This window comes from Gorilla gorilla, chromosome 11 (genome assembly GCF_029281585.2).
Source record: "Gorilla gorilla gorilla isolate KB3781 chromosome 11, NHGRI_mGorGor1-v2.1_pri, whole genome shotgun sequence".
Lineage (NCBI taxonomy): Eukaryota > Metazoa > Chordata > Mammalia > Primates > Hominidae > Gorilla > Gorilla gorilla.
The window spans coordinates 131,438,588-131,460,031 of record NC_073235.2 but is presented as its reverse complement, the minus strand read 5'-3'; the positions used below and the strand labels follow the sequence as shown (position 1 = coordinate 131,460,031).

At 37.3% G+C, this 21,444-nt stretch overlaps 1 long non-coding RNA gene across 1 annotated transcript in view; it reads left to right on the top strand.

The window, feature by feature from the left end:
• Window positions 1-1,800: 1,800 nt before the first annotated feature.
• The window catches only part of LOC129532202 (uncharacterized), a 55,188-nt gene continuing 35,544 nt past the window's right edge, over window positions 1,801-21,444 (top strand). Inside the window, exons 1-2 of the long non-coding RNA XR_008677843.2 lie at window positions 1,801-2,327; window positions 14,945-14,994. This is a non-coding gene — a long non-coding RNA (uncharacterized lncRNA). The remainder of the gene's footprint in view (window positions 2,328-14,944; window positions 14,995-21,444) is intronic.

Genomic DNA, 21,444 nt, shown 5'->3' with positions numbered 1-21,444 from the left:
GCATATATATTTAGGATAGTTAGCTCTTCTTGTTGAATTGTTCCCTTTACCATTATGTAATGGCCTTCTTTGTCTCTTTTGATCTTTGTTGGTTTAAAGTGTGTTTTATCAGAGACTAGGATTGCAATCCCTGCCTTTTTTTGTTTTCCATTTGCTTGGTAGATCTTCCTCCATCCTTTTATTTTGAGCCTATGTGTGTCTCTGCACGTGAGATGGGTTTCCTGAATACAGCACACTGATGGGTCTTGACTCTTTATCCAATTTGCCAGTCTGTGTCTTTTAATTGGAGCATTTAGTCCATTTACATTTAAAGTTAATATTGTTATGTGTGAATTTGATCCTGTCATTATGATGTTAGCTGGTGATTTGGGTCATTAGTTGATGCAGTTTCTTCCTAGTCTCGATGGTCTTTACATTTTGGCATGATTTTGCAGCGGCTGGTACTGGTTGTTCCTTTCCATGTTTAGCACTTCCTTCAGGAGCTCTTTTAGGGCAGGCCTGGTGGTGACAAAATCTCTCAGCATTTGCTTGTCTGTAAAGTATTTTATTTCTCTTTCACTTATGAAGCTTAGTTTGGCTGGATATGAAATTCTGCATTGAAAATTCTTTTCTTTAAGAATGTTGAATATTGGCCCCCACTCTCTTCTGGCTTGTAGGGTTTCTGCCGAGAGATCCGCTGTTAGTCTGATGGGCTTCCCTTTGAGGGTAACCCGACCTTTCTCTCTGGCTGCCCTTAACATTTTTTCCTTCATTTCAACTTTGGTGAATCTGACAATTATGTGTCTTGGAGTTGCTCTTCTTGAGGAGTATCTTTGTGGCGTTCTCTGTATTTCCTGAATCTGAACATTGGCCTGCCTTGCTAGATTGGGGAGGTTCTCCTGGATAATATCCTGCAGAGTGTTTTCCAACTTGGTTCCATTCTCCCCATCACTTTCAGGTACACCAATCAGATGTAGATTTGGTCTTTTCACATAGTCCCATATTTCTTGGAGGCTTTGCTCATTTCTTTTTATTCTTTTTTCGCTAAACTTCCCTTCTTGCTTCATTTCATTCATTTCATCTTCCATTGCTAATACCCTTTCTTCCAGTTGATCGCATCAGCTCCTGAGGCTTCTGCATTCTTCACGTAGTTCTCGAGCCTTGGTTTTCAGCTCCATCAGCTCCTTTAAGCACTTCTCTGTATTGGTTATTCTAGTTATACATTCTTCTAAATTTTTTTCAAAGTTTTCAATTTCTTTGCCTTTGGTTTGAATGTCCTCCCGTAGCTCAGAGTAATTTGATCGTCTGAAGCCTTCTTCTCTCAGCTCGTCAAAGTCATTCTCCATCCAGCTTTGTTCTATTGCTGGTGAGGAACTGCGTTCCTCTGGAGGAGGAGAGGCTCTCTGCGTTTTAGAGTTTCCAGTTTTTCTGTTCTGTTTTTTCCCCATCTTTATGGTTTTATCTACTTTTGGTCTTTGATGATGGTGATGTACAGATGGGTTTTTGCTGTGGATGTCCTTTCTGTTTGTTAATTTTCCTTCTAACAGACAGGACCCTCAGCTGCAGGTCTGTTGGAATACCCTGCAGTGTGAGGTGTCAGTGTGCCCCTGCTGGGGGGTGCCTCCCAGTTAGGCTGCTCGGGGCTCAGGGGTCAGGGACCCACTTGAGGAGGCAGTCTGCCCGTTCTCAGATCTCCAGCTGGGTGCTGGGAGAACCACTGCTCTCTTCAAAGTTGTCAGACAGGGACATTTAAGTCTGCAGAGGTTACTGCTGTCTTTTTGTTTGTCTGTGCCCTGCCCCGAGGTGGAGCCTAGAGAGGCAGGCAGGCCTCCTTGAGCTGTGGTGGGCTCCACCCAGTTCGAGCTTCCCGGCTGCTTTGTTTATCTAATCAAGCCTGGGCAATGGCGGGCGCCCCTCCCCCAGCCTCGCTGCCGCCTTGCAGTTTGATCTGAGATTGCTGTGCTAGCAATCAGTGAGACTCCCTGGGCGTAGGACCTTCCGAGCCAGGTGTGGGATATAGTCTCGTGGTGCGCTGTTTTTTAAGCCCATCGGAAAAGCGTAGTATTCGGGTGGGAGTGACCCGATTTTCCAGGTGCCGTCCGTCACCCCTTTCTTTGACTCGGAAAGGGAACTACCTGACCCCTTGCGCTTCCCAAGTGAGGCAATGCCTCGCCCTGCTTTGGCTCGCGCACGGTGCGCGCACCCACTGACCTGCGCCCACTGTCTGGCACTCCCTAGTGAGATGAACCCGGTACCTCAGATGGAAATGCAGAAATCACCTGTCTTCTGCGTCGCTCACGCTGGGAGCTGCAGACCGGAGCTGTTCCTATTTGGCCATCTTCGAAATAGTGCGTAATGTATTTTTTAAAGTCAGGTAGTGTGGTGCCTCCAGCTTTGTTCTTTTCCTGTAGGACTACTTTGGCTACTTGTGCTCTTTTTTGGTTCTATATTAATTTTAGAATTGTTTTGGCTATTTCTATAAAAATAACATTAGCATTTTGATAGGGAATTGCATGTAATTTGTTGATTGCTTTGGGCAATATGGTCATTTTAGCAATATTATTAATAATTCTTCCAATCCATGACTATGGGATATCTTTTCATTTGTTTGTGTCCTCTTCAATTTCTTTCATCAGTTTTTATAGTTTTCCCTGTAGAGATGTTTTACCTCCTTGGTTAAATTTGTTCCTAGGTATTTCTTTCTGATAGCAATTGTAAAGAGGATTGCCTTCTTTATTTCTTTTCGGTGATTTTGTTATTGAAGTATAGAAATGCTACTAATTTTGTGATTTTGTATCCTACAACTTTACAGAATTTGTTCATTAATCTAAGAGATTTTTGGTGGAGTTTTTTGGTTTTTTAATATATAAGATTATGTTGTCTATGAAGAAGGGCAATTTGGCTTTTATTATTTGTTTCTTGCCTGATGGCTTTGGCTATAACTTCCAGTATTATGTTAAATCGGAGTAGTCAAAGTAGACATTCTTGTCTTGTTTCACTTCTTAGAGAAAAGGCTTTCAACTTTTCCCCATTCACTATGATGTTCACTGTGGGTTTGTCATATACAGCCTTTATTATTGTGAGGTGTGATCCTTCTGTGCCTAGATTATTGAGAGTTTTTATCATGAAGGTGTACTGAATTTTGTCAAATGCTTTTTGTGCACCCATTGAGATAATCATATGGTTTTTGTCCTTCATTCTGTTGATGTGATGTATCACGTTTATTGATTTATGTATGTTGAACCATTCTTGCATCCCTGGTATAAATACCACTTGATCACAGTGTATTATATTTTTGATGAGCTGTTGAATTTACTTGGCTAGTATTCTGTTGAGTATTTTTGTGCCCATGTTCATTAGGGATATTGTTCTGTAGACTTCTTTTTTTTATTGTGTCTTTGTCTGGTTTTGATATCAGGGTAATGTCAGCTTTTTAGAATGTGAATTCTGCCCTGTTTAGTTTTTGGAATAGTTTGAGGATAAATGGTGTTAGTTCTTTACATATTTGGTAGAATTCAACAGTGAATCCATTCAGTCCTGTACTTTTCTTTGTTGGGAGACTTTTTATTACTGATTCAATCTTGTTTCATGTCATTGATCTGTTCACATTTTCTATATCTTAATGATTCAACTTTGGTAGGTTGTATGTTTCCAGGAATTTATCATTGCCTCCAGGTTTTCCAGTTGGTTAGTTATTGTTGTTCAAAATAGCCTCTGATAATCTTCTCTTTTTCTGTAGGATCATTTGAAATGTCACCTTGATTTTATTTGTGCCTTATCTCTTCTTGTCTTGGTTAGTCTAGCAGTTTATCAATTTTGTTTATCTTTTTGAAAAACCAACTTTTCATTTTGTTGATCCTTTGTATTGTTTCTTTTAGTCCCTATTTTCTTTAGTTCTGCCCTGATATTTATTATTTCTTTTCTTCCACTAATTTGAGGTTAGGATTGTTTTTGCTTTTCTTGTTCCTTGAGGAGCATAATTAGATTGTTTATTTTACATCTTTCTATTTTTCAGTGTAGGTATTTATTGCTAAAAAGTTCTCTCTTAACCCTACTATTGCTGAATCCCGCAAGTTTTAGTATGTTGTGTTTCCAGTTTAATTTGTTTCAATAAATTCTCGATATCCATGTTTGATTTTTGTTTTTGTTTGTGTTTTTGGAGGTGGAGTCTCGCTCTGTCATTCAGGCTGGAGTACAGTGGTGCAATCTCAGCCCATTGAAACCTCCACCTCCGGGGTTCAAGTGATTCTCCTGCCTCAGCCTTCTGAGTAGCTGGGATTATAGGCACGTGCCACCATGCGCAGCTAATTTTTGTGTTTTTAGTAGAGACGGGGTTTCACCATGTTGGCCAGGGTGGTCTCGAACTCCTGACCTCAGGTGATCCACCTGCCTCTGCCTCCCAAAGTGCTGGGATTACAAGCACGAGCTACCGCACTCAGCCTCAATATCTATCTTAATTCCTTCACTGACTCAATGGTTATTCAGAATCATATTGTTTAATTTCCATGTATTTGTATAGTTTCCAAAGTTTCTGTTGGTATTGATTTCTAGTTTTATTCCATTGCAGCCTGAGAAGACACTTGCCGTGATTTCAATTTTTAAAAGACGTTTTCTTTGGGAGGCCAAGGCGGGCAGATCACGAGGTCAGGAGGTTGAGATCATCCTGGCTAACATGGTGAAACCCTGTCTCTACTAAAAAAAAAAAAAATAATACAAAAAATTAGCAGGGCGCGGTGGCGGGCGCCTGTAGTCCCAGATACTCAGGAGGCTGAGGCAGGAGAATGGCGTGAACCCGGGAGGCGGAGCTTGCAGTGAGCGGAGAGCGTGCCACTGCACTCCAGCCTAGGCGACAGAGTGAGACTCCCTCTCAAAAAAAAAAAAAAACAAAAAACTTTTTAAGTCTTTGTGGCCTAACATGCTCAATCATGGACAATGTCCCATGTGCTTACAAGAAGAATGTGTATTCTATAGTTGTTGAATAAAATACTATTTAAATGTCTATTAGGTCCATTTGGTCTAAAGGCCAGTTTAATTCCAGTGTTTCTTTGTTGATTTTCCATTTTGATGATTTGGCTAATGCTAAGAGTGCGGTATAGAAGACATTCAGTATTACCGTGTTGGAGTCTATCTCTTTATTTAGATTTAGTAATATTTGCTTTGTGAATCTGGGTGCTCTAGTATTGGGTGCATATACATTTAGAATTATATGCTCTTGCTGAATTGACCCTTTATTATTATATAATGACTTTCTTTGTCTTCTTATTTTTTCACTGTTTCTTACTTAAAGTTTGTTTTATCTAATATGATTATAGCTACTCCTGCTCACTTTTGATTTCCATTTGCATGGAAGATTATTTTGGAGCTTTAAGATTTAATGACAATACCGCTGGATTTTGGACTTGCATGGGGCCTTTAGCCCCTTTCTTTTGGCTAATTTCTTCCATTTGGAATGGGAGCTGCCCACTGCCTGTACTCCCACTGTATCTAGGAAGTAACTAACTTGCTTTTGATTTTAAAGGCTCTTAGGCCAAAGCGACTTGGACTGGGATGAGACTTTGATCTGTGGACTTTTGAGTTAATGCTGAAATGAGTTAAGACTTTGGGAGACTGTTTGGAAGATATGATTGGTTTTGAAATTTGAAAAGACATGAGATTTGGGAGAGGCCAAGGCCAGAATGATATGGTTTGACTCTGTGTCCCCACCCAAATCTCATCTCTAATTGTAATCCCCATGTGTCCAGGGAGGGAAGTGGTTGTATCATGGGGGCAATTTCCCACGTGCTGTTCTCATGATAGTGAGTTCTCACAAGATCTGATGGTTTTATCAGTGGCTGAGAGTTTCTCCTTCACACTCTCTTCTCTCTTACCTGCCGCCATGTATGATGTGCTTGCTTTCCCTTCACCTTCCTCCACGATTACAAATTCCCTGAGCTTGTGGAATTGTGAGTCAATTAAACCTCTTTCCTTATAAATTTCCAGTCTCAGGGAAGTTCTTTATAGCAGTGTGAAAATGGACTAATACATCTTGTAATGGTTCTCTGCACCAGTAGATTCATGCCACTAATCCTTTGGATGCATACAACAAAGGCCAAGGAATGTTTATTCCTTTCAACTCCAGGGCATGAGGTTTCACTTGTGCTTGTCTGAGAGGACCCTTGTTGTGTTTCTGCCACCAGGAATCATGTAGGAACAATTCCAGTCACTTAAATCTGAGCGCTTTTCCTTTCCTCTGCTCCTTCTTTGCCAAAAGTACCTGCTTTGTCTGGGTGACTTTGAGGGTTGGATATGCCTCCCTCTTTTTCAGGAGATTTTCTGCAACGAAAGGGATTTTTCTTTATTCTTGATCTGCCATCTTTCTAGTGTTGCAGCTACTGATCTTAAATTAATTTTATTTTATTTTATTTGGAGACAGAGTTTTGCTCTTGTTGCCCAGGCTGGAGTGCAATGGCACAATCTCAGCTCACTGTAACCTCTGCCTCCCGGCTTCAAGCAATTCTCCTGTCTCAGCCTCCTGAGTAGCTGAGATTACACATGCCTGCCATCATGTCCGGCTAATTTTTGTATTTTTAGTAGAGATAGGGTTTCACTATGTTGGTCAGTCTGGTCTCAAACTCTTGATCTCAGGTGATCCACCCACTTCAGCCTCCCAAAGTGCTGGGATTACAGGTGTGAGCCACCACGCCCAGCCTGGTCTTAAGTTTATTACACTTCAGTTTTCATGGTTTCTCATAAGTTGCCAATTAACTTTTCCCAGGTTTTGTGTCTATTATTTGGGTGATTTCCTCAACAGCATAATTGGATAATGTTGACATTTATAAGTCTTTGATCAAGAAGCAATAGCCATATTTACGTCAGACATACTATTTTCTATGAAAGTACAACTGTAAAACTTTAAAAATTACCTAGATAGTAAATGTTTGTTTTGGAAAATCAAAAAATACAGAGAGTAGAAAAAAACTCACCCATAATTCCATCCCATAAAGGTAATCATTTTTAATAATTTGCTTTGTACCTTTTAGTTTGTATACATGTTCATATTATTTTCAATCAATGCAACAGAATAGATTTACTATTTACTATAAAATGCTTTAAAATGGCCCTCAAGTTAGAGTGTGATTTAAAGAAATACCTAGGCACAAATTGCTATCGCATCACTAAACACTAAAGCCATCTATTATCAATCAAGACTTCATTAAGCCTTTCTACTTTAAACATTTTAAATGTCAGAGTTCTTGAATGCAAATACTTAAGCATAAAGGTATTATATTGGAAAACTATTAGAAACCAGAACCAGATTTGAAAAATGATCAAGAACCGAAGGAAGTTTGTGGGCAGGTTGCTGCAAAGTCATGCCATAGGAACACACTGGTATGGATGCCCAGCCACTGACACTGCATACAAGATACCATCAGGTGACCATCACACCTGCTGCCACAACATAAGGTCTCCATCATCACTGTTTCTGCTGTCAGTGAACATCAGATGCCACCAGACTGGCTCAAGAAAAGGTCCCATCACATTCAAAGTGGATACTTCAGAATATTCCAGAATTACTTCAGGATGTGAAGAATCTACTAGAATGATCTCAATATATCTTGATATAATAATCTCAATAATCTCAAGTAATCTCAAATATTCTCAATAATCTCAAATAATCTCAATATATCTTTAGAACTAGGCAGAAAGTTATTAAATTATAAAATCCAAAGAAATGCAACACCATTTAACAAAGTTAGCTATGGTCTTAGTGGAGTTTTCAGATTTTCACTAGTAGATGGAAGAATTAGGTAATTCTAAGTTTTAAATTTGGGGACATGGATAATGTGGGCTAGGAGAGCTCACATAATTAAATATTTATGTTTTCTTCATTAGATTGTAAGAGTTACCATAGTATTTGAGACTTTTCAGTTACTCCGAAAATAGTAGTTTAAATAGAAAATCAAGAATACTAAATTTATCAATTCAATTAAAATTATTTCAAGGAACATGATGGATCATGTAGATAAGACCAAATAGTTACCAAAGCCTCCCCTAAACATGATTGTCTTAAAGATTTGGACATAGTAACTCCAAAAAAGAACTTAGCAATGTTTGGAAGAAAAAATATCCTGTGCATTTAAAGCCCCAGGCCTCAAACTCAGCTGAAATCTCTAGTTAGTAAATAAGCCCAGTTAGCAGCATTAGTGCTCCTTTAGTGCATAAGTATCTTTTAACCCTGGAAAGATTTAATGTGTTATGAAAACATTTGAAGAAGTCAGAATTATAATGTTACCATTTTTGTGTTAAGGAGGATTCTGTGTGATTTAGCATGCTAAGTATTTTAAACATCATAGACAATTTGCTAGAATAGAATAAGTTAACATGGTTCAATTGGGTAATTTACTTGGTTGAAATTTTAAGTGGAAATTTACTATTGATATTGGATGTTAATTTAAGATTCATCATCTTAAGAAAAAGAATGGATCCAAACTTGATCTGAGGCAGAACTTTTTGGTATAATGTGATCGTGAGCCTCTTCTAGGAGATCATTATTAACATACATAATAAAATGCTTGAACAATTTTCTTAGACATTAATTAGCTTAAAAGCATCTTCTAATACCCTAGCTGACATTATGCCCTGTGAAATGCCTCAGGACCTTCAATCAGTCCTGCAATGTCATCCCAACAAGAATTTTAGAAATACAGTGTAAAATGTTTATTTAACCACTTTTCTCCCATAAAATGCCTCTATCAAGGCAAACTCTTTGAATTACTTAAAAAGCCTATTCCCTTGCAGCAAAACTTTGACCTGGGCTCTAAATCAATTCATCTGAGAAGTTATTTTAATAATGTTTATGTTTAATTCATTAGATGGTAAAAGTGACCATAGTATTTCAGACTTTTGAGTTACTCAGAAAATAGTATTTAAATAGAAAATCAAGAACACTAAATGTATCAATTTAATTTAAATTGTTTCAAGGAACATGGTGAATTGTGTAGATAAGACCAAATAGTTACCACAGTTCCCCTAGAGATTATTGCCAAAACTTTAATTTATAAATAATAAAACTTAAAATTTAAATCTGAAGTTTAAAGATGAATAGGTTTTTGGAGTTGGAGTTTTAATAATTAAATATTCTTTTCTAAAAGGTTGTCTTCTGAATAACTTTTCTGCGTACAAAAGCCTTCTTCAAGGGAATCGAAAATGCTCACATTGATCCCACCAAAATTTGCATAATGAGAGATTCCACAGATATAGGGAGGGAACTTAGATACTGAGAGGGCAAAAACAATAACCAATGACTATAATGAGAGTTTTTTTTTTTTCTTCAAGAGTGCCACTGTGGCTTTTTTAAAATGCTACAGAAAGCTTATTCATTTCTTCAATATTTTTCAACCATTACCCAGAATAGAATTATGAAGCAAATCCTTCCTTAAAATTTGTTCTTAAATCTCTCTGCTATAACCTAGGTCCTCCAAGGAGAAATTAATGTAATCAGCTTTGTGTCTCTGCCCTGTAGTTTTTATTTTTGTTTTTGTTTTTTAGAGATGGATTCTTTCTCGTCACCCGGGCTAGAGTGCAGTAGTGCGATCACAGCTCACTGTAGCCTCAAACCCCTGGGCTTAAACGCTTCTCCCACCTCAGCCTTCAGAATCAGAAAGTACAGGCTTGCACCACCATGCCCAGCTAATTTTTAATTTTTTGTAGAGACCCGGTCTTGCCATGTTGCCCAAGCCAGTTTCAAACTCCTAGCCTCAAGTGATCCTCTCTCCTCAGCTCCCGAATTTTTGTTTAATTTTTTTTAATGTTTGCTCTTTTCCTCCTGTATGGAAGTACAAATAAAAGTTTTAAAAATGAAGGCACGTGCCGTACTTGTGTCTTCAGTTTAAGTGTCTCAGAGTGTTAAACTGCAATTCCCGCAAATATAAGGAACACATTTTTGTTTATTTTTTCTTCTCATCATGATCCCAGAATCTATGACATTAAAGCCACTCAATAAATACTTGCTGAATAATTGAATTACACTAAGAATAGCTTATTAAAAGTTTCACTTAGTAGCTTCATTCCTCTGATTTGCACTACTCTTATTTTTTTTTTTTTTTTTTTGAGACGGAGTCTCGCTGTGTCGCCCAGGCCGGACTGCAGTGGCACGATCTCGGCTCACTGCAAGCTCCCACCCCCGGGTTCACACTATTCTCCTGCCTCGGTCTCCCAAGTAGCTGGGACTACAGGTGCCTGCCATCACTCCCGGCTAATTTTTTTGTATTTTTAGTAGAGACGGGGTTTCACCGTGTTAGCCGGGATGGTCTCGATTTCCTGACCTCATGATCCACCCGCCTCGACTTCCCAAAATGCTGGGATTACAGGCGTGAGCCACCGCGCCCGGCCGCACTAATCTATTTTTCACTCTCACCTGGTTTAGTACCTTATTTCTGTCTGTGGTTCACCTTAGAGACAGGCAATACCTAAATTCACCACTGGGCTGTAGACTGACCTGTAGAATTGGATTATTTATTAGAGTCCAAGGGACAAAACTGACCTCAGCTTGGCATCAGGACAAAACTGGAGAGGTTTCAAGCGAGATTCAGCACCTGAGTCAATGGCCAGGTCTGGTATTTAGAAGGATTCAGATAAGGAATGGGCAGAGGTTGGGACAGAGTTCTGGGCTGGAAGCAAGAATCTGCAGATTCAAGATTTCAGGGAGCAATGGTTTGGGGTTCCCTCAGGCCAGAAGAATTGACAGAGGATGGTTATAAAGATGGGATTGGATGAGATCAGCATCTGGGGCAAATAAATTGCACGTTCACACAAATGCATCATTGGTGCATAATAGTTGATGCTAGGCGTGAACTGTGTACTTTCCACTCTGGTGTTAAATAAGATTTCTGCCTGTTAAGGGCATTTTCTAGAGAGCAGGTGTAAATAAGCTCAGGGAAGAAGGCAGCCCTCTGTGTTTCAGCTCACTCCCAGGATCCCACAGTGCTTCTTGCTGGAGAACAAGAAGAAAGATGATAAGATGGAGCATACCTTGATGCCTATTGTAATGCACTTTGAAACACACTGCAGGGTGTGGCACAGGGAAGGATATCAAACGAATACGCCCCAGTGGTTAAAAAAGACCAAGTAAATAAAATGAAAACTACCAACTTTCAGTCTTTTAAATGAATTACTCTCTTGACTTTTTATTATTTAGTTAACATGGAATCAAAGCTATGTTCACAACTCTTATATTATTAATTTTCTGGAAAGAAATGAAAGTGAGCTACTGACTCTAATTGTGTTTGGCACACACATTGACATATGAGGCTGGCTACATAACTTGTAGGGTATAGAGCAAAGTAAAAATATGGGAGCCCTTTGTTCCAACACCTAATGTCAAAGGAGTCATGAATGCAGTACCATAGAAAGCTTTTTCCTTTCTTCCATGGTTTCTCTCTTGACTTGTCCTGATGTTTTCATTTGCTATTTAATATCATTCAAAGTAAAACAAAAATTAAAGTATGATTTTTTAAGTTTATAATGTGCAAAGCCATTTTTAAATGCATATTTAACTCATATGTGGAATCATCAAAGTTACATAATCTGCATTTTCAGCTTGTACATGCACGCATATTTTATTCTTACCAGAACGGTGGAAATGCTGCTCAGAACTAACTCAACTATTTTTATATTATTTCTTGATATGCTTACATCCTACCAATAGTCTCTACCTTTGGTTTACGATGAACAAATGACAGAAAAAAAAAAACAAAACTGCGGGGTGCCTTACCTTTCACTTTTCTTCTATTTCATTATTTTCAATATAAGCAGTTAGGAAATAACATGGATATGATGGGATTCCTTGTTCCTCTGTGTATCTTAGAATGCTACCGCCTTCTTTATGGAAACAAAAGAAGTTTATGTTTGGACTTGAACGGAAAGTGTGGCTTTAGAACGATCAGTGCTTCTGTGTCCTCAGTCCTAGACGGAGCCACTTGCTTTGTACTCTGAGTCACACTGAACTCCCACACACTTGAGTTCACTGGAAGGAACTCTGTGCTCAGGGGGCGTCACAAATGCTATATGTCAACGGGGTATCAAGGGTTCACGGGCATGCACATTGAGTGTGTCTCTTCTGACCACCTGTGTGCTCTATTACCCACCAGACTTAGCTTATAAAACACAGGTTCAAAGAGAAAATTATTAAGAATTTCAAGATCATAACAACAGTGTATTAAACAAAGCACAGAGTCCTTCTGTGCAACTGCACGGCTTGCACAACCGTGAAGCCAACTGTGACATGAGATTTGGAAGATAAGTGAGAATTTTACATGAAAGAAGCAGTAGCAGTAAAGGGTTAGGACTTTGGAAGATAGTTTTTTAATATTTTGCAAACCTCAGAAGGTTTGCAAAATATAACACTTTAATGCATGGAGAAATGTACTGTCATCTTCAATAAGTAGAGGTGAGAAGGAAAAATAGCTTTCTTCAGTAAACACTAGCATCTCTCTCTTTACTTATCATCTTAGAGGAAAATTAATAGTGATTCTTCATGGTGTTATTGAATTTTTAGATGAGAGTTCCAAAAAAACTTTGACTTCAGAATAGCACAGATGTAGATACTTTGAAATATCTGAATTTAAAATATGTAATTGAAGCAGAATAAAAGTAGACTGCAGTGTAAACACTTACATTTAAAAAGTAAATTTTTTCGGTGGCTCACGCTTGTAATCCCAGCACTTTGGAAGGCTGAGGCAGGTGGATCACCTGAGGTCAGGAGTTCGAAACCAGCCTGGCCAACATGGCAAAACCCCATCTCTACTAAAAATAAAAAAATTAGCTGGGCATGGTGGTGGACGTCTATAATCCCAGCTACTCAGGAGGCTGAGGCAGAAGAATTGCTTAAACCCGGGAGGCGGAGGTTGCAGTAAGCCGAGATCGTGCCACTGCATGCCAGCCTGGGTGACAGAAGTGAGACTCCATCTCAAAAAACAAAAGAAAAAAAAAGTGAATTTTTAAAATTTTATGGCAGAGAGAACTCCCTTTTTCTTTGAAATAACGTGATAAATAATTGGCTCCATAGGTTAGTCTAAAATAACAATACCTTGTTTTGTGCTTAGAGTATAATGTAGAAAGTGCCGTTTAGTAACCAGAACCTGACATGTTATTTTTTTAAATGAGAAATGCATTTTCAGATTTTAGGAACACATTTCTGTCCAAAGGAGGGAAAATGGCCTTCCCTAAGTTCTATGATAGTGGAAGTGGCAGGTAGGAGCTTCTGATTCTAAAATGTGTGTTGGCAACTGTGGGAAGCATAAACCCAGGGAGATGGTGGAAAACCTAGATGGTACTGGTACTGTTAAGTTTCTACCTTTATAGAAGCGAGGTGTCTGTGGAAGAAAGACGCTGCTTGTCTGTAAATACTTAGGAGAAGATAGCTTTAGAACTGCTTCGCAGAATACTGAATGGACATTTCTTTAATGTATATCCAAAGATGAGTTTCCTCTCCACATGTACCCCTCTCTGAGTAGAAAGATTTAACTTTCTCATGCTGTTATAGCAATATAATTTAGAAAATCAGTTGCCCTGTGATTGTTGGAGGAGCTGAAACATTATGACTTGGTGAGAAAACTATAATTTTTTTTTAAAAAGAAACAGAGTCAACAACTACATTTCCGATAAAACAAGACAATAAAAATAAGAAATGAGAAAATGGCAATTAAATGTATCAGATGCTTGACCTATCAATACTCAGAACATTAATTAATATTAATAATAATGGCTAATATATATTTAGTGTTTACTCACCACACATAGGGTCTGCACTTTATATTAATTAATATAATCTTCTCATCAATCTTTTGATGCGCATATTATTGTATAAAACATTTTAAAAATGAATTAACAGAGTCACAAAGATGAAAACTAACAAGACTAAGAAGCTTCTAAGTGGTGAAGGTAAAATCCAAACTTATGTCTGACCCTAGGGCACCATGTCCCAACAAATTTTTATATTCTTATTTTTGACATGGTTTCTACATAGTGGATGTTTAAAATTGTTCTGCTTTGCTGATATTTAATAAGGAAGTTATTATTTTAATTCTAAATTGAAATATTACTCAGAAGTGTTGGATGAGGATGTGTGTTCACTTAAAAATGAAATTTACTGACATGTCATCAATAACTACAAAACACTTCATATCCACACAATAGAATTAGAAATATATGAAAAAGGTAAAAGTTTTGACTTGATAGGAAATAACAGATTAAAATGCTATTTATATCAAATTAAAATAATTTAATCTTCCCCTCTTTCACTTTAAAGCTTTTGTAAAAACAAAGAAAAACATTACATTATTTGAAATTTTAACTGCATATCTTATATCATCCAAAGGGCAATGTGAATAAATTTATAAAGTATCATACATAAATAAATATTTTTCATAGGTTTCCAAATAGCTTACAAACTCCATGCCTTAAAAAAGTAGGGCCAGGCGCGGTGGCTCACACCTGTAATCCCAGCGCTTTGGAACGCTGAGGCGGGTGGATCACGAGGTCAGGAGATCAAGACCATCCTGGCTAACATGGTGAAACCCTGTCTCTACTAAAAATACAAAAAATTAGCTGGGCGTGGTGGCGGGCGCCTGTAGTCCCAGCTACTCGGGAGTCTGAGGCAGGAGAATGGTGTGAACCCGGGAGGCGGAGCTTGCAGTGAGCAGAGATCACGCCACTGCACTCCAGCCTGGGCGACAGAGCGAGACTCCGTCTCAAAAAAAAAAAAAAAAAAAAGTATACCCAGTACCAAGCAAACTGTTTGATATGTAGTATATGTCTAAAAAAACTGTTTATGCATTAAATTAATTAATCATTAGATACTAATTATAATGTATACTAATTGATAGAAATGTAATGAAGCTTACATTGAAATACTTTTATTACTCTTTTATTACTACTTGTGGCCAGCTAGAAGAGAAAATAAATAAAAATATCAAATTTATTTCAGTAAGAATTTGAAATGAAGAAAGAACAATACAAGCTGCAGACCACATAAAAGTGAGTACTTGAAAGAATTAAGATTTTAAAATATAGAAATACAAGAATATTTAATGAAATGTAAATGAGTTTCTTTTGGTTGTGATAAACACTGTGGGAATATGTATTGAGATTTAGAGCAGCTTATTCCAAAGTAAATACAGTCATGCAGTTGTTTTACTAAGGGAAAATGGCTTTCTCATAGTAAAAGTCATCCTTTATAATTATGGTTTGGAGAATAAGGGTGGTATACTGATGTTTTTAAAACATCACAGGGTATTTTCCCTGTCTGTGCCAAGGACAATTACAGTCTCTTCTACTAAATGAAAGAGATTCACTGGCAGAGAAAGATAACTTGATATTATCTGAATATCATAGATAATGAATTAACTATCTTCTCTGGTGTTTCAAAGTGGATATAATGACAGTTTGTTACTTTTGATGGTAAAATATATAATATTCTGGAGTACAAATAATGTTCAAATTATAAAAAGGCTATTGAAAACTTGCTGTAATATTTAAAATTAAATTATGTTTCACTGGTATTATTTTTAAGTTTTTCACTAGATGTAAGGGATATACTTGCATATATATCAGTATCATGTTTCAATATACAAAAAAACTTTTCATTAAAAAACATTAATATGTTTTATGTATATCAAATGCCATATATATGCCACTTCTCCTTTTTTGTGTTCTTTTATGGTTCATATTTATGTTCACAAAAGTAACATTTTATTTATTGCCATTTATAGAATTTTATGTCTAACATATTAGAAAAAATTCTAGTTTCTAGTTAGAAAACTACTACAAGCTTTTACTTTTATATTTCAGGTCTTTCTAGTTTTTTACCACCATACCTCACTCTCTCTCACCTGTCTCTACCATAACTAATGGCCTGAAAGCTTTTAATTAGAAACAGATCTCCCACTTCCCTCTCCCTATGGCCTTCCTCAGTTGTATGGAGAAACATTTTCCTTTTCAAAAACCTACAACGGTGTAAGTGCATCCTAGATTCTGAAAGATATCAGCTTTGAATTCTAGAATTTTTGTTTCACTTTAGTTAGCTTGGGGTCTTACAGAGTGGGAAAGGTTATTTGCAAATCTTACTCAAAGTGGCCCCTGAAATCAAAACAAGCTTAATATTTAGAAGAAAAAAAAATGACTTAAAACTAGGAATGTGAAATGGGAATGAAAACTTACTGGAGTATCCTATGGAAGTACCCAGAATTACACCAATTCAAAATGCTTTTAAAGTTCATTAAAAATGTATGCATTCGAAATCTCGCAGGACATGTACTATAACATATTTGCAAGTTTCAATGATATTTTTATAAAAAAATTTGTTGGGGTGGGGTTCTCAAATTGTATAAGCAATAGAGTAAGAATTTCTCACATCTCTGATGGTAGTTTCTTTTGCTGTGCGGAAGCTGTTTAGTTTAATTAGATCCCATTTGTCAATTTTGTCTTTTGTTGCCATTGCTTTTGGTATTTTAGACATGAAGTCCTTGCCCATGCCTATGTCCTGAATGGTAGTGCCTAGGTTTTCTTCTAGGGTTTTTATGGTTTTAGGTCTAATATTTAAGTCTTTAATCCATCTTGAATTAATTTTTGTATAAGGTGTAAGGAAAGGATCCAGTTTCAGCTTTCTACATATGGCTAGCCAGTTTTCCCAGCACCATTTATTAAATAGGGAATCCTTTCCCCATTGCTTGTTTTTCTCAGGTTTGTCAAAGATCAGATATTTGTAGATACACAGCATTATTTCTGAGGGCTCTGTTCTGTTCCATTGATCTATATCTCTGTTTTGGTACCAGTACCATGTTGTTTTGGTTACTGTACCCTTGTAGTATAATTTGAAGTCAGGTAGCGTGATGCCTCCAGCTTTGTTCTTTTGGCTTTGGATTGACTTGGTGATGTGGGCTCTTTTTTGGTTCCATATGAACTTTAAAGTAGTATTTTCCAATTCTGTGAAGAAAGTAATTGGTAGCTTGTTGGGGATGGCTTTGAATCTATAAATTACCTTGGGCAGTATGGTCATTTTCACGATATTGATTCTTCCTATCCATGAGCATGGAATGTTCTTCCATTTGTTTGTATCCTCTTTTATTTCATTGAGCAGTGGTTTGTAGTTCTCCTTGAAGAGGTCCTTCACATCCCTTGTAAGTTGGATTCCTAGATATTTTATTCTCTTTGAAGCAATTGTGAATGGGAGTTCACTCATGATTTGGCTCTCTGTTTGTCTGTTATTCGTGTATAAGGATGCTTGTGATTTTTGCATCAGAGTGAACAGGCAACCTACAGAATGGGAGAAAATTTTTGCAATCTACTCATCTGACAAAAGGCTAATATTCAGAATCTACAATGAACTCAAACAAATTTACAAGAAAAAAACAAACAACCCCATCAAAAAGTGGGCAAAGAATATGAACAGACACTTCTCCAAAGAGACATTTATGCAGCCAAAAGACACATGAAAAAATGCTCACCATCACTGGCCATCAGAGAAATGCAAATCAAAACCACAATGAGATACCATCTCACACCAGTTAGAACGGCGATAATTAAAAAGACAGGAAACAACAGGTGCTGGAGAGGATGTGGAGAAATAGGAACACTTTTACACTGTTGGTGGGACTGTAAACTAGTTCAACCATTGTGGAAGTTAGTGTGGCGATTCCTCAGGGATCTAGAACTAGAAATACCATTTGACCCAGCCATCCCATTACTGGATATATACCCAAAGGATTATAAAACATGCTGCTATAAAGACACATGCACACATATGTTTATTGTGGCACTATTCACAATAGCAAAGACTTGGAACCAATCCAAATGTCCAACGATGATAGATTGGATTAAGAAAATGTGGTACATATACACCATGGAATACTATGCAGCCATAAAAACGATGAGTTCATGTCCTTTGTAGGGACATGGATGAAGCTGGAAACCATCATTCTCAGCAAAGTATCGCGAGGACAAAAAACCAAACACCACATGTTCTCACTCATAGGTGGGAATTGAACAATGAGAACACATGGACACAGGAAGGCAAACATCGTACACCAGGGCCTGTGGTGGGGTTGGGGGAGGGGGGAGGGATGGCATTAGGAGATATACCTAATGTTAAATGATGAGTTAATGGGTGCAGCACACCAACATGACACATGTATACATATGTAACTAACCTGCACGTTGTGCACATGTACCCTAAAACTTTAAGTATAATTAAAAAACAGAATTTCTCACATCTCCAATATGCAATCTCTCCAGTCCAAGAGTTATCCAAAATATTTAGGTAAGTAAAATTTCTTCAAGAAATACATAGTAAAAATGTCAACCTGTACTACAATCAAGCAAAAGTCCTAAGAAAGATGAAATCATGGGACCATCATTTTTTCATGAGAACCAAACTGCAGAATTAATCCTATACTCCAAGTAGGAACCAGGGAGTATCTAGAGCACTGAGATCTCTGCTCACGGGTTGCTTTCAAGAAAATAAACATTTAGACTTCTGGCTCCAAAATGGTGGCATAGAAACAAACTGGCTTCACTACCCACACCCTGCCACAGAAAAGCTAAAACAAATATACAGCTCCAAGATTGTCACCAGAAATGTCCCAGAACTCAATACGAAGATGAGACAGTATCCAGGGCCAAAGAGAAGTGAAAAAACTGAGCAGAGAGTAAGAGAGTAGGAATTCCACATCCATGACATCGCCCCTGGTATCCTGCCTGATACCAAGCACATGGAAAATTTTTCCCCAAGTAGACAGTTTCTACACCAGAAAAAGTGAAATCAAGGTGGACAACCAGCTTTCCCACCACCTTTAATTCCATGGTAAGAGCCCTGTTTCTGCCTTAACCCACGGGAAACATCACAAGTGCCCAAAGGGAGAAACATCCCTGAGGACAGGCAGAGAAAAAAGAGGGAACCAAGACTACTATCTTACCTCTGGAAACTCTTCTTTGTAACTCGGCCACAAGAGATGCTTAATCAGAGTGGCTGTACAGCAGCACCATGCTCTAGGAGGTTCATCCCACAGGTCCTCTGGTCACAAACCCCTATCCAACCATTGGACACTGCAGAAATAACCCCTTTGGGGAAAGAAAAGGAAAGAAAGAAAGAAAGAAAGAAAGAAAAAGAAAGAAAGAAAGAAAGAAAGAAAGAAAGAAAGAAAGAAAGAAAGGAAAGAAGGAAAGAAGAAGGAAAGGAAGGAAGGAAAGAAGAAAGGAAGGAAGGAAGGAAGGAAGGAAAGAAGGAAAGAAGGAAAGGAAGGAAGGAAAGAAGAAAGGAAGGAAGGAAGGGAAAGAAAAAGAAAGAGAGAAAGAAAGAAAGAAAGGAAAGAAGAAAGGAAGGAAGGAAGGGAAAGAAAAAGAAAGAAAGAGAAAGAAAGAGAAGAAAGAAAGGAAGGAGAGAGGGAGGGAAGAAGGAAGGAAGGGAAAGAAAAGAAAAGAGAAAAGAAGGAGAGAGAGAGGAAGGAAGGAAGGGAGAGAGAGAGAAATAAAGGTCATTCAAGTTGGAATGCAAGAAGTCAAACTAGCTTCATTTGCAGATGACATAATCTTATACTTAGAAAAACCTAGAGACTCCACCAAAAAGCTGTTAGAATTAATAAAAGAATTCAGCAAAGTTGCAAGATACAAAATCAACACACAAAAATTAGTAGCATTTTATACACCAATAGTAAATAATCTGAAAAAAGAAATTGAGAAAGCAATCCCACTTACAATAGCTACAAAGAATATAAAATACCTAGGAATCAATTTAACCAAAGAAGTGAAATATTTATATAAAGAAAACTATAAATTAATGATGACAAAAAATTGAAAAGGACACAAATGGAAAGATATTTTATACTCATGGATTAAAAGAAGTAATATTGTCAAAATGACAATAGTGCCCAAAATAATTTACAGATTCAATGCAATCCTTATAAAAAATACCAATGACATTTTTCACAGAAATAGAATTTTAAAATCCTAAAATTTATGTGGAACCACAGAAGACACTGAATAGCCAAAGTAATACTGAGCAAAATTAACAAAGCTGAAGGCACCACACTACCTGACTTCAACATTTACTACAAAGCTACAGTAACCAGATCAGCCTGGTATTGGCATAAAAACAGACACATAAACCAATGGAACAGAATAGAGAGCCCAGATATAAGTCCACACATTTAGGGCCAACTTATCTTCAAGAAAGGTGCCATGAGCATGCAAAGAGGAAGGGACAGCCTTCAATAAATAGTGCTGGGAAAACTAAATCACTATATACCGAAGAATGAAATTAGGCCTCTCTCTCTTGCCATACACAAAAATCAAATCATAGACTTAAGTTTATGACCTAAACCTATGAAAACTGCTGGAAGAAAACAATGGGGAAATGCTCCAGGACTTTGCTTTGGGCAAAGATTTTTTTGTGTAAGATTTCAAATGCACAGCCAACCAAAGCAAACAACAGACAAGTGGGATTACATCAAGTGGAAAGCTTCTGCACAGTAAAGAAAATAATCAACAAAGTGAAGAGAAATCCACGGAATGGGAGAAAATTTTTGTGAACTATCCATCTGACAAGAGATGAATAACCAGAATATATAAGGAGCTCAAACAACTCAACAGCAAAAATCTCAAGGAATCCAATTAAAAATGGGCAAAATATCTGAATAGATATTTCTCAAAAGAAGAAATACAGATAACCAACAAGTATATAAAAATAATCAGAGAAATGTAAATTAAAACTACAATAAGATATCATCTCACATCAATTACAATGGCTCTTATCGAAAACGCAGTCAATAACAGATGCTGGTAAGGATGCAGAGAAAGGGGAATCCTCATACACAGTTGGTGGGAATGTAAATTAGTAAAACCACTATGGAGAACAGTATGGAAGTTCTGCAAAAAAAACTAAAAGTAGAACTACCATATGATCTAGCAATTCCACTACTGAGGATATATTCCAAAGAAAGGACTTCAACATATCGAAAAGACATTTGCACTTACATGTTTATTGTAGCACTATTCACAGTAGCCAAAATATGAATCAACTTAAGTGCCCATTAACAGATTAATGGATAAAGAAAATGTGGTATAATATACAATGGGATATTATTTAGCCATAAAAAGTAATGAAATTTTGTCATTTTTAGCAACATGAATAGAACTGGAGGTCATTTTGATAACTGAAATAAACCAAGTACAGAGAGTCAAATGTCACATGTTCTCACTCTTATACGGGAGTTAAAAAAAAAAAAAAGTGAATCTCATGAAGGTAGAGATTAGATTGCTGGTTACCAGAACCTGGGAAGGATGGGGATAAGAGGGATAAAGAGAAGTTGATTAATGGGTATAAATATATGGTTTGATAGATCAGTAGGACGACAATTATTTACAATAATCTATATTTCAAAATAGCTAAAAGAGAAAATTCAAATGATGCTAGCATTAAAAAGATAAATATTT